Source organism: Cebus imitator, unplaced genomic scaffold (assembly GCF_001604975.1).
Source record: "Cebus imitator isolate Cc_AM_T3 unplaced genomic scaffold, Cebus_imitator-1.0 Scaffold134, whole genome shotgun sequence".
Lineage (NCBI taxonomy): Eukaryota > Metazoa > Chordata > Mammalia > Primates > Cebidae > Cebus > Cebus imitator.
The window spans coordinates 1,330,552-1,344,089 of record NW_016107449.1 but is presented as its reverse complement, the minus strand read 5'-3'; the positions used below and the strand labels follow the sequence as shown (position 1 = coordinate 1,344,089).

At 42.9% G+C, this 13,538-nt stretch overlaps 1 pseudogene; it reads left to right on the top strand.

The window, feature by feature from the left end:
- Positions 1–12,287: 12,287 nt before the first annotated feature.
- On the top strand, positions 12,288–13,039 carry LOC108313129 (annotated as a pseudogene).
- Positions 13,040–13,538: the final 499 nt, after the last annotated feature.

The window sequence follows — 13,538 nt, the reverse complement described above, 5'->3', positions numbered from 1 at the left end:
TGAAAAATGCATTCTGTTTAGTTTAGAAGAAGAAACTTTATTTATTATTTGCACACATATATAGGGTATATGTAGAATTTTATTACGTGCCTAAGTTGTGTAATGGTCAAGTCAGGGCTTTTAGGGCATTCATTCCCCAGATAACATACATTGTACCCATTAACTAATTTCTCATTATCCATTAGTCTCCCATTCCCTTTGCCTTTTGAGTCTCCATTATCTAGCTGATCAAAACAATTCTGCAGTTGTTGAGCAGAATGTTCTGTAAATTTCTATTAGTTCCATTTGGTCTGAAGGCAAATTGAAGTCCAAAGTCTCTGTTGACTTTCTGACCTGATGATCTGTCTAATGCCGTGGATGGGGTGTTGAAGCTCCCACTTGCATTGCATTGCATTGCTGTCTATCTCTCTTAGGTCCAGAAGTATATGTTTTATGAATCTGGGTGCTCCAGTGCTGGGTGTATATATATTCAGAATTGTTATATTGTTATATTCTCTTGCTGAAATGACATTATTTGTCTTTTTTCCAGTGTTTTTTATTTAAAGCCTGTTCTGTCTGATACAAGTACAGCTACTCCAGCAGAAGAAACTTTAATTCATATGACAAAAGCATGAATAAAGGGATAAATGGGGAATCAGGACAACTAATGCCATTGTTTTTTGACTTCATTATATCATTGAATCTTCTGGGAGCCTTCTGCTCTGGTCCCAGATCAACCTTGGTATCCTCATTTATATCTTTCCCTGGATTCCAGCCATCCACCTAAACTCCAACTTACTGATTATTGGTCTGTTTCTGCGACTCAGGACTCTTTCCTCTGATCTGGCACTACAGACAAGCATTCCTGGTGAGCTCAGTCAGACAACTCCCCACTCAGAGAGCTGGCATCTTCCCAGGGGCTCCCACTGCCAAAGCAAGGCTTCTCTAGCCTCTCGGTGCTAGGAAATGATTGATGGCAGCCACTGTGGGACAGAAATCAAAATGCAACAGGCAGAGAAGGGATTGATGCCACCTGCTCTCATTTACTGAACGGTAATTGCCGATCTTTTAGATGGGTTAATTTCATGTGCTTTTCATATCTTTTATGTTTCTTTGGAGCCTTTTAACCTACTTGGAGATCATAAGAGGAGATTCTATTTCAGAAAGCAAAGTAAGAAGTTCAGGCCATCTGCCGGCGCAGGCTTCAGCAAATAGTGTATTTGCGTGCTGACTTTGCCTCTGCCGTTTCATCCCAGGATCATGGTTAATGCTGAAAGAAGCATGACTCCCATCAGTCATCAGCTCTTCTCAGATAAAGAAAGGCGAAGTCAATTAGAAAATGAGCTCCACAACACGAATAAAATTTAAATAAAGTCAAAGTAAACGGTATTTTGTATGGTTACTTTGCATTTTCTTTTGTGTTAATAGCCAACCTTCCTTCAGCAAGACAAAACTGTCTCTCAGGCTCTTCTTTCCATCTTTGCCCTTTGGTTATTTTGCATTTAATACATTTCAGAAATTACTGCCAGATATTCTCACATTTTGTTTATAGTGCTGTGCCTTGAAAAACAGATTCTATTTTTCCACCATGCATATATGGTAGATGTAGGGTAGAGAGGACACCTGTGGGTGTTAGTGAAGCCCCTCAATTATGTCTGCAATGGTCAATGGGCCTCGTGTACTCTTTCAAACCAAGTACCAAGGCCTCTCTTTGGATCATACTGACTCATGAAGGTTTTAAGGGGTTGCCTGCAGGTAGAACTGACTCACTGGTCCTTTGTTCTCTAAGAACAAAACTAAAGCAATTTGAGCTCCAGAGTTTTCCACTGGACTAGGCTGATGCTAGTCTGCAGCAGACACCTTCGTCCAGCTCCTTCCCTTTCTTGTCCTGTTTCTGTTGTTCCCATGAGAGCCTTCCCTCAACAACCCATCGCCCAAGAGCACCTGTCTCAGGCTCTGCTGTTGGAAAAATTGTCCCCAAAGCACTTAGGTGCTATCTTCTTTGTTGATCACAAAATAGGCAATTAGTTTAGGTAAATGGCTTTTCCACAGTCACACGAGTAGACAGTGGTAGAATAGGTCCTCTGCTTATACATCAGTTCTGCTTCAACCCTCTGCCATGCCTGTCACAATCTATTACATGAGCTGCTCCCTGCAAGGCAGCCAGGGGCACTGGCTGTGCCCTTAATCCAAGGGAGCTGGGCTCTGAGCAGGCCAGACCCCAATACACACAGGGCCCAGAACAAGAGCACAAATGGAAACCCACAGGCCTGAGTCAAATATTTTTAAATTATAAATAAAACAAACAAATTGCTAAATAAAATATATTCTACCTTCTCGCCTGGTTAAATACACCTTTACAAAAATCTAAAAAGCCAGGTTTAATTTAGAATTCTCAGACTCCTTGGAGTTCCACAGCAAAAGGGATGGAGAGGGGCAAGCTGGCTCAGCTCCCCACCACTTACCACGCTGGCTTTAGCCCTGTCTTACAAGGTGAAAAACTTGTATACACATACTGACACTCTAAATTTTCACACTTGCCAGAGGCAGCCATACCTTGGTCACACCTTGGCATGAGAATGCATGCAGAAGTAGATATGGGTCACTGGGCAGAGAATTCTAGGGTTCTGGGTACCTGGAAGGTGTGCACAGACTCCAGATGGGCAGGTCCCTTGGGCTCATGGATTTCATAACTTACAAAACGGGACAGTCATAGCTGGAGGGTCCTCTAGATGATGGAGCCCAGGACAGGGCTTCCTTTGTCCCTGGCCGAGGTGATACTGCTCATCTAGCTACATCCTCATGGCCAAGTCACCCTCCTTGGTGGCCAGTTTCCACATCTGTAAGCAAGGGCATTGGATTATAACCTCAAGGTCCTTTCTTGCCATGCAGGAATGTGATTCTGTAGCCCACCTAGACATGAGTCTGGCCATGTAAGAAGAGCAATCACTCCCTAAACAAACTTGTATAAACAAAAACGATGGGGGAAGGTCTTACAGTCAGTAAGTAGATGACTTAGAGGAGAGCCACCCAGCTGTGAACTTCCTGTGTATGTAATCAAATCAGCATCTTGGGGTGAGCACTACGTCTTGTTTTCAAAACAAGTGTTCATGTTGAGCAGCTGCTGCCCAACTTCTGTCCTGCAGAGGGAGCATGCAAGCATTTGGCTCCATGTGTCCCTGGATGGGATCAGAGCTGGAGGTGTGGTTTGAAATAGAAATGCATGTTTCAAAACAGAACTAAAACGCAGTATTGTGGTAGAGTGATGCACCTTAATATTAAAGGCATGCCCATCATGTTAATACACTAATTAATATTTAAACCTGTTAAGTTAATCCTTGAGTATCATTTTTATTTTCACCAAAGATTCCTCAGTGTTGATGTATTTGCTTTATTAAAGTTGATCATACAAGTCAGCAAAAACCTTGCCAATAGCACTGGGAAATTAGGTAGGCAGGACCATTAGCCAGGGAGGATAACATGGTGAGGCTCTGAGCACTGGGACTGTTCTTGAAATCCAGGAGCGTGAATGTACAAGAGAGGAATGAAAAGAATCAAGTGTGGCGTGCAAGAGCCACTGATCTGTGGCTGCTGTGGTCGCCTGTCGCCACTTATCAGATAAATGGCCTGCAAGTGGCCTGAGAAACACAGATACCTGTACTATACATTGAATGCATAACATCGCCTTGCCCCCTTTGCAAAGTCCCAGCTCTGTTCTGGGTGAAGCGGCTGCATAAGGGACAGCTTTATTGAACAGAAGATAGTGGAAAGGCATTTGGAATAATACAGGTCAGTGGTATTCAAACCCTCCTCCAAAAAGCTGCCTCCAGAGCAGGGTCAAGGAAGAGTGAGTACAGGGTGTCTGTGATGGAGGAGAGACATTAGAGTAGCCAATATGTGTGTAAGCAATGCCACTCCATTGGCATCAGTTTTAAATATCGGACATTCTGGCAGGGGGCATTGTTCAGAAGAAAGAGCTTCCACTGCTTGAAATGAGGGTTGAAGTTCTCTGCCTTTTTTCCCAATGTTCTTACAAGGCAACTGAATCTTATAGAAGGGAAATAAACTACTGGTTACATAGCAAGTGGTGGGTTAGAATGTCTGACCATAAGTGGAAAGGTCTGAGCCTAATGAGAGAGATTTTGTGTATTCCTATGTGTTTATAAGTATGTGTGTACAAAAGTGTGTGTGATCCTGTCCACCACTGAGATTTTCCTTCTGCAAAACTGTTGGTTTCTTAGCCTCTGCACAGAGGTGCAGCTAAAATTGGAGGATATGATGGGCAACCTCATTAACAGTGCATTTTCATTACCATCTGTATTTAGGTGTCTGTAGAGACTCTGCAACCTGGACAGAGCTTAAGGGGGCCTCTGGGTCCAGTCTACTTCTGAGTCATGGCAGTCAAGTGTGGGTAGTCTTATCCTTAATCACCTGCAGGGCTGAGGGGCCGCAGCCAAGGCCAGGGCTCACTAGACTCCCTTAGATACAGGTAACCTCGTTTTACTGGGCTTCACATTCTTGAGCTTCATTGACATTGCCTTTTTTGTTTGCTTGTTTACATATTGAAGGCTCGTGACAGCCCCGCTTCCAGCAAGTATAAGTATATCCAAGCAAGTATAAGTATATACCATTTACCAGTAGCGGGTACTCCCTTTCTAGCTCTCTCTCACATTTTGGTAATTATGACAATGCTTCAGACTTTTTCACCATTCTTATGCCTGTTACTGTGATCTGTGATCATTAATATTTGACATTACTCTTATGGTTGTTGTTGGGCCCCACAACCACACCCATGTGAGATGGCAAACTCATATCGTTAACATTGGGCATGTTCTTCCTGCTTCACTGACTGGCCTTTCCCCCATCTCTCTCCCTCTCCTCAGGACTGTCAATTCCCTGAGACCCAACGACATGAAAATCAGGCCAGCGAATAACCCTACAATGGTCTCTAAGTGTTCAAGCAAAAGGAAGAGCCGTATGTCTCTCACTTTAGATCAAAAGCTAGAAATGGTTATGCTTAGTAAAGAAGGCAGGTTAAAAGCTGGGAAACGCCAAAAGTTAAGCCTCTTGCACCAAATTAGCTACACTGTGAATGCAAAGGAAAATTCTTGGGGAAAACTGAAAGTGCTACTCCAGGGAACATCTGAATGGTAAGTAGGCAAAACAGCCATATTGCTGACATGGAGAAAGTTTTAGTAGCCTGGATAGAAAATCAAACCAGCCACAACATTCCCTTAAGCCAGAGCTTAATCCTGAGCAAGAACCTAACTCTCTTCAACTCTGGGAAGTCTGAGAGTGGTAAGGAAGCTGCAGAAGAAGAGTTGGAAGCTAGCAGAAGTAAGTTCCTGAGGTTTAAGGAAGACTTCATCTCCATGACATCAAAGTGCAAGATGAAGCAGTAAGTACTGGTATAGATGCTGCAGCAAGTTATCCAGAAGATCTAGCTAAAATAAATGATGAAGGTGGCTGCACTAAACAACAGATTTTAAGTGTAGATGAAACAGACTTCTCTGGCAAGAAAATACCATCCAAGACTTTCACAGCTAGAGAGAAGTCAAAGCTTCAAAAAACAGACGGACTCTCTTGTTGGGGTCTAATGCTGCTGGTGGCTTTAAGTTGAAGCCAATGCTCATTTACCATTCAGGAAATCTGAAGGCCCTTAAGAATGATGCTAACTTTACCAGTGCTTTACAAATGAAACAACAAAGTTTGGATGACAGCATGTCTGTTTACAGAATTATCTACTAAAAATTTGAAGTCCACTTTTGAGACCTCCTGCTCAGAAAAAACTAAAATTCCTTTCAAACTGTTACTGACCATAGACCAGAGTACCTGGTCACCCAAGAGCTTTGATGGAGATGCACAATGTGATTACCACTGTTTTCATGCCTGGTAACACAACCCATTTTGCAGTCAAAAACTTACTTCAACTTTCAAGTCTTATTATTTAAGAAATATATTTTGTAAGGCGATCGCTGCCATACGTAGTGATTCTTTTGGTGCATCTGGGCAAAGTAAGTTAAAGCTCTTCCGGAAAGGATTCATTATTCTAGGTGCTATTCAGAGCATTCATGACTCATGGGAGGAGATCAAATATTAACATTCACAGAAGATTGGAAGAAGTTGATTTCAGCCTTCATGGATGACTTTGAGGAGTTCATGATTTCAGTGGAGGAAGTCACTGCAGATGTGTGGGAAATAACAAGAGAACTAGAATTCAAGGTGGATCCTGAAAACGTAACTCGATTGTTGCATCCTCATGATAAAGCTTGAATGGATGAGGAGTTTCGTTTTAGGAATGAGCAAAGAACAGTTTCTTGAGATGCAAACGATTCCTGGTGAAGATGTTGTGAACATTGCTGAAATGACAACAAAGGATTCAGAATATTTCATAAACTTAGCTGATAAGGCAGTGGCAGGGTTTTAGAGGATTAACTTTAGTTTTGTAAAAAGTTCTGCTCTAGGTAGATGCTATCAAAATGTTATCAAACCGCATCATATGCTACAGAGAAATCTTTTGTGAAAAAAGTCAATTGATGTGGCAAACCTCATTGCCTTCTTTCAAAAAATGTCGCAGCCACCTCAACCTTCAGCAGCTGCACCCTGATGAGTCAGCAGCCATCAACACTGAGGCAAGACCCTCACCAGCAAAGACTGACTTGCTCACTGCCCAGATAATTGTTAGCAATATTCTTTTAGCAATAATGTATTTTTAAATTAAGACATATACATTGTTGTTTTAGAAAAATGTGACTGCACACCATGTAGGCCACAGTATAATACAAACATAACTTTTATGTGCACTGAGAAACAAAAATAAATCCTGTGAGACTCTCTTTATCTCACTGGCCTAGGCTTGCCTGTCCCGGGCTGGGACTCTTTGCCCCTGCTGCTGGAATTCATCAGGGGTGTTTCCTTGTTGAATGAAGTGTTAGAATTTCAATCTTTTATTCCAGGACACTGAAGACTTCAGGAAAAGCAAAATAAATGCACTCCTGATAAACTGCTCCCCACTGAGGGTAGGCTGGGATTATGTGTTTTTTGTGTTTTTCAGTATTTCAAAAAAACAAGGCAGGATAAAGATAGAAAATAATTTACAACGTTGTATTTGTATATGCAATAGTTTTTTTCCCATGTTGAAAGAACTTTGCACAGAATTGCCCTCCAAGACCAGCTTGATGCTGCAAGCTTCTAGAACCATCCCTGCCCAGACACCCAGTGATCACTGCCTGGCTTGGATTGACAATTCACAATCTCCTCTGCCCCAGTTGGGAGATTATAGGCTGTGCAGTTCATAAGAAAGTTTTGATTTCTGATACTTTAATTTTCCTTGAGTTTCAGGAAAATAAATGTGATGTGAATGAGTATAAATATATACCCTCATTGGCACAGTCAGAGAGATAAAACTCTTGCACGAAGCTTGCCCCATGTGTCAGTACTCCATGACTTCAGTTTAATAACTGGGTCTAAAAAACACACGATCAGCCACATGTCGGCAGAAAATAAAATGCTAATATTTAGGCTTTCTCACCTCACCTCATCTCCTGCTTGCTAGAGATGGAAGGAATTGGGGGACGGGGGCAGGAAAACAAAGAAGCAACATGTTTATAAACTTGGCCATTTTTCTCTAATCGCAGTCTAGGCCCAAAGCAGACTCAGGATAGTCCCTTACGGGAGCGGTCATCAAAGAGAAGCTGGACTCAGATACTGAGCAGGGGTGAAAAGTCACAGGGTGGGGAAGTGGGGACGTTTCACAATAAGAGAGCTTATTTTGCCTGGAAAAGAAAAGCTTCAGAGGACATCATTTTTCATTTCGACATTTCCCGGGGATATAGTACTGGCCTGGTGTTGTTTCATTTCAGAGCTTGCCTAGACTAGAAAACAAGCAAAAGAGATGAACCAAAAAATGGAAAGAAGGAAACCAAATAAACTCCAGCCCCAGGCATAAGATCTGCACCAGGCCTGCAGCATGGTCAGTCTCTGGCCGAGGCGGCCTACAGGTCCAGCCAATTGGCCTGGGTGCCTAGGACACCCAAAAGAACACTCCAAGGCAGTTTTCTCAAGTTGGTCCATCAGGGTAAACAAAGTAATAAAATATCTGTTTTTGTTTTTATCTCAACCTTTTAAATATGCTATTGTAATGCATATTTCATTTGAGTTCAAGGTATGCAGGGTACAGGAGTTTGTGGCCATCATTTACAAAGCACCAAGTCCATACATGGTGTGTGTTTCATCATAGCATGACATGACCAAACAGATTGAGTCCCTGGTTTGTACGACCACCTGTGACAAAGATTCTCTACTTGACCAAATGTTAGTCAGGCTTTGGAGCCTCCTCCATACACTTCCTGGTGACATCCGTTTTAGCAATCCCTGCTTTGTCAGTTTAGCAAGGACGCCCTGTCCCTGATATCTCATCCCCCTCGGCGACATCTGATCAGGCTCCCCATGCTCCACCATCCCCCATGATTTGCGATCTCCCTGGCCTGCCTTCCGCAGGAATTCTGAATCCCCCAGGCCCCTGAAGTGGCCTCTTAGTAATTGTCCATCCACCGACCCTTCCCCCGGTCCCTATAAATTCCTACTTGCCCGTGCTGTTTTTGAAGTTGAGCCCAGTCTCTCTCCCGCATTACAAGACCCTTTGCTATTATCCCTGTGCCTGCCGAGACAGTCCTGAACGAAGTCTCCCTTACTGTGCTTTAACAAATGCTGTTGGATCTTTTTCTTCTTTTACACCTGGAAAGTCGTATATGGTTCCCAGTGTTTCCCCAGTAGCTGGAGCTGTTTGTAATCCGGCAAGTATAAGATTGCCTCTACTAGGCCTGGCAACAGAAGCTCAAATATAAAAAGATGGAGGGATTAGAAAGCTCCAGGAGGCAGGATTCCCGCAGGGCACAGGGCCTCGCCTGGGGTGGGCAGGAAAAACCACGGTAATCAACACACTGGTTGAGCAAATATGGTTCTCCACTACTAGTCCTTCATGCCATCATCTCACAAATGAACAAAAAAACAGTGAATGTCAGTAGGCGAGCTCTTGGCCGTTCGTGATTGGACTGAGAAGCAATATAAAGTCAAGTCAGTCTGCCTTTGCAACCTTGCCAAGTGCTTTCGGTACCCACTGCCTCACCACTGTCTCCTCCTGGCCCCTGGTGCCTCAGAGTGTGGCCTCCCAGGAGTATGCTGCATATAGCTGACTTTTGAAGCAAGGTCCAGGGTCCTCAAGGAGCCATTCTCCTGAGAGGCAGAGGCTGGGAGGAAAGGTCCCTGAGGCCACAGGGTGGCCCTCCACAAAAAGGTTGGTTGCTGTTCTCAGCCGGAAGCCTCTAACCTTTTCCATCACAAGCTCACTGAGCAGCAGCCCTGGGAGGAGGCTGCATCTGGCATTTGAGAGTGAAAGAAAAATAAATGGGGCCATGTGGAACCACACACACACACCAGAAGGAAGCAAGCCTCCCAGGGAGGAGGGAGCCTTTGTTGTGAAACAGTAGGGATGGAAGGCTATTTCAGTCTATTTCCTTAACCTGCTGCCATGGACTCCCGCTTCTGAGGCCTCCAGCCCACTCCGACCTGGATAGGTCACCGGGTGGGAATGGTCCTGTCTAGCACCCGTCAATCCTCAAGACCTTCTCCAATGGCTCATCCACAGACCTTTCCATGCACTCACACCAGCCTTCACACCCAGAGCACATGCGCCGCCCTCCGTCCTTCCACATGTGGCAGCTGCGGTGTGTTTCTCACCAGCTCTGCGTGTCGCAAAGGCAGGAACTGGGTCTTGTTCATCTTCTTGCCATCTGAGCCTTGCACAATGTGTGGCACAAGATACCCAGGTCTTCAGCCCACATTTGGTGAGTGAATGAATTGTTCACATGTGACCTCAAAAAAATCACTTTAAAAGGTTTAGAATGATGAGAGAAAGAGCAGCCATGAGGTCAGTGCAAGTTCCAAGTGGGGTGGTCACCGGGATGGAAAGTCTCAAAGCAGTGAGGCTGAGGAAGGGCAGAACCTGGTGAAGCTGAAGGGACAAATTCTCCCAGCACTTCCCATGCTCCTGCACATAGGCAGCCACACTCAACAGTGGGAAAATGTGGGGTGTCCTGACTTTCCTCCCCAGAAAGTAACTCACAATCATGCTGCTTTCCCTGATGCATACTCATTTGGGGTTCTAATTTTTGGTGGACTGTAAGAAGTATACAGGAAAGTGCAAAATCCAGAGTGAGCTTGATGTAAACAAAGTGAATACATTCAGTTTACAGCACAGGGATAAAGAAAAAAATTGATATCACCTGCTCCAAGCCCCCTCTGAGGGGTATCCTTGCTTCTCTCCACAGTGATTAATTTCAACTGTTAATCTTCAAGTTCTATGAACAGAGGACTATGCAGAAATGCTCTCTTGTGTTTGGCTTCTTTAGCCCAATAATATGTCTGTGACTCATGCCTTCTGTTTCATGTGAATGTTGATTGTTCCTTCTCTTGCTGTCTCATATTCACTGAGCAAATATACCATTGGCAATTCATTCATTCTCCTAGGATGGAGGATTGGGGGTTTTCCATGTTCGGATATTTACAGAAGGCTGCACGGCTCTTCTAGGCACATGTGAACACATCTCTGGCGGGTGTGCATCTAGAAGCAAATTGCTAGTTTATGCATTTCAGCTTTATAGACACTGCCAAACATTTAACAAGCTGTGATATCCTTGTTAATTAACCCTAGAGAAATGTCAATTGACCCTAGAGAAAGGTACATTACCTTTTCTCTGGCGCTGCATAAGAATGCCATTATTCCAAATTTCTGCCACTCTTTGGCATTTTCCATCTTTTTCATTTTAATCATTCTAATTATTTTCACATTAAATTTTATTTTGAAATAATTATAGATTCACATGCAATTATAAGAAATAATACACAGAAATCCTGTATATCCTTTACTTAATTTCACTTAAAAGTAGCATCTTGCAAAATGATAGTGCAATATTACATGAGGATATTGACATTGATGAAGTCAGGATGCCAGACGTTTTCATCACACAGAGACCCCCCCCCCCAGTGTGGCCTTTTTGTATTGCCACATCTACTTCCTTCCATCCCTCGTCCCCCTTCAACGCCTCACAACCACAATCTGCCATCCATTTCTATAATTTTGTCATTTCAAGAACGTTAAGTAAATGAAATAATACAATACGGAATACTTTAGAATTGCTTTTTCTTTTCCATTCAGTAACTTTCTGACAGTTCATTCAGATTGTTTCATGTATCAATACTTTGTTCCTTTTTATTGCTGAGTAGTATTTCATAGTATGGGCATACCAGAGTTTCAGCATTCACCCATGAAAGCATACATTGTGAGTCAAGATCTGAACATGATGTTCCTGTGAAAATACTAAACATCACAGAAAAACAATGATTTATGGGTGGAGATAAGAATATTGCTATCATCTCAGAAGCTGCAGTTGGGTATTTCATTAGAAGCAGACAGGAGAGCTAAAAATCAAAGGTGCAGTGTTCATATGACTTTAGAATTACCCTGGAGTGCTGACAGAGCAACTCAACAATTTGGACAAACTCATAGATCAAACCAAGTTACTGCTCCTGAATATGTCTTCCTGATTTCTGAACTGGCAGGAGAACTAAGATTTGCATCTATTGTTGTTAAAAGACTTGAGAGCTTGGGGGCACTTATACATGGTGACGGAAGAGCAACAGAATCTAGGGATCTGAGCAGGTTCATCTTTGACAATAAGGATGGAGAAAATGCTTTAGAAGTTGTCATGAAATCCATTTAAACGTGAATTCTCCTGGGGTATCACCACCTCGACTATCCTGGAGAATTTTTAAAGGTGTTCAACAAGGACTGATAGGAGTCAGACTGATAAATGTAGATGATCTCTCGGGAATTCTTACTCTCTGTAAAGATTATAACAACATAGGAAAATTCCTAAATAGATGGAGATGCATCCGCAGAATTCATTATTTCAGTATTTTGCAGACATACTTACTGCAGTATATATATATAGGCCGGGCGCAGTGCCTTATGCCTGTAATCCCAGCACTTTGGGAGGCCGAAGCAAGCAGATCACAAAGTAAAGAAATCAAGACCAACCTAGCCAACATGGTGAAACTCTGTCTCTACTAAACATACAAAAATTAGCTGCGTGTGGTGGCACATGCCTGTAATCCCAGCTGCTCAGGAGGCTGAGTCAGGAGAATCTCTTGAACCTGTGAGGCAGAGGTTGTAGTGAGCCGAGATCGAGCCACCGCACTTCAGCCTGGTGACCAAGCGAGACATCATCTCAAAAGAAAATTTTAAAAAAAGGAAGATATGACATGGGAATCTTAAATCTTGGTTCTGGAGATGAAAAGGTGAGGAAAATTAATGTTAAAAGATTTATAACTCCAGGATATTCAACCTATGGCCACATAGAATTATACACAATTAGTGTAGAGAGGGTAATGTCATGGGAGGAAGCCACCAAGATTTGGGTGGAGCTGACAGGACCAGACGATGGCTTTTACTTGTCATGCAAATAAGGAACAACAAGAAAACTGTCATCTTAATTAAAGAAAAGAAACTTTTCTCAGTTTATCAACCAGATACTGGGAAGTAACTCAAATTAGAAATTTACACTGATCTAAAGAAGAAATATAAGAAGGTTGTCTCAGATGATGCCCTGATGCCCTGGTTAGATTAGTATAATTCGCCTGCAGATACTTGTACTCATACTTATTGGTACGGCAATTGCAAAAAAGCAAGCTTGGGGTTAATTTGTGAAATAGGTCTTCGTTGCCGTACATGTTATGTATTGTGTGGTTCAGTGCTGAGTGTTGGGACAAAAGCTGAGGGTGTTCCAACATCTGTCAGTGGCACCAACGTGAAGATACAGCTCATCCTGCATCTAAGAGCCAAAGATGGACAATGGACAGTAGGTTTGATCATTCCGGCAAATTGCGTGTCCCCTCTTGTAAATCTTCTAACTTCAGACCAGTCCCAACAGCTTGCAGTCCAACAGAAGTGCAATGGCAACAGCATCGCCCTCAGAGCATCACCAGCTCGAGCAACGCATAAAGAACAGACAGGTTTCAACATGAATGTATCTCAAATGCTGTTGAAGCATATCGTTTGCATAAAAATCAGGGACAGTTTCTAAAGAATTACGTATTTTTTTCAGTTGTGCTCTCTCTTGTTAGTTTTTCTGGGAGTAAGGGCGAACCTGGAACAGACAGCAAAACTGAAAATCAGCAGTGATGCTGGTGGTACATAGGTCTTTCCTTTTGCTTCTTCCCTGGTACTTCCCATCTGTTTTGACTTTGGGTGAGCAGAGGTGGATGTGTGCGTGCGTGTGTGTCAGGCTCTTTGTGAGTGTGTTAAAGGCTACAGACCACAGTTGGTTTCAAATGCTTGGAACTTCCCAAACTGGTTTTACTTTTATGTTTATACAGTGTTCAGGGTTAACACAGTACATCTATGTCATCAGTGAGGGAGGTATCCCCCGATGCATGTGTTTTGAGTTTATAAATATAGAAAATATTTATTGGTTTCTTTTTCCAATTTGATAGGCTTATTA